Genomic DNA, 690 nt, shown 5'->3' on the forward strand with positions numbered 1-690 from the left:
ACCGTCGCTTAAATCCGTCAGCCTAAACTATATTTCTAGTACTTAACAAAGGCAAGTGGGAATCTTAAATCTTATTTGAATAATATACCGACTAAAACTTCAGGAAAAAAGTGAGCTAAACATCTGGGAAGTCTCAGGAGATTGCATTTTCCTTGTTCTTTCGCCTCGAGCATTTAGCCTCGTGCTCGCGTCCGTCCTGGGAATAAATTATAACCATTTTTCTTCATGTCAAATTTTCTCTCCGTTGACAATCCTTTTCGCAGCTAAGGCGACATGGAAAAAATACATTCTCCTTATTATTTCTCTTCTTTGTTATTATCACTATTTTCCAAGATATATGTGTTTTGTTTTCCGGCACGGAAAGCAAAGCCAAATTTTCGGTCACGAGCTTAAAAAATCTACGGATATCGTTCTCCGCGTTTCACTAACTCGTCTGCGCACTCTTATATTTTGAATATTTTGTGTTTACAATCTACTTTTAAAACTACTATTGCGAAGTGGCCTTTCTGGGTACGTTCTTCATTTCTCCCTCGCGATAAAGAAGCTATTTTTAGCCTAGATCGCGGTGTGGATTTTTTTTTTTTTACATTCTATAACAAGAAGAGTTGAACTTAATACTTCTATTTTCAACCCAAACCCTTCCACTTCTCTTTTTCCAATTATCTACCTTCCGCCAAAATAAAAACCCGG

The 690-nt window shown here is 37.1% G+C and overlaps 1 protein-coding gene across 1 annotated transcript in view; it reads right to left on the reverse strand.

Annotated features, from left to right (window-relative positions):
- Positions 1-690, reverse strand: part of LOC119586099 (KH domain-containing, RNA-binding, signal transduction-associated protein 2-like) — a gene marked incomplete at its 5' end in the record, with an annotated part of 32,425 nt that overhangs the window by 14,963 nt on the left and 16,772 nt on the right.

This window comes from Penaeus monodon, chromosome 21, assembly GCF_015228065.2.
Source record: "Penaeus monodon isolate SGIC_2016 chromosome 21, NSTDA_Pmon_1, whole genome shotgun sequence".
NCBI classification, from domain to species: Eukaryota; Metazoa; Arthropoda; class Malacostraca; order Decapoda; family Penaeidae; genus Penaeus; species Penaeus monodon.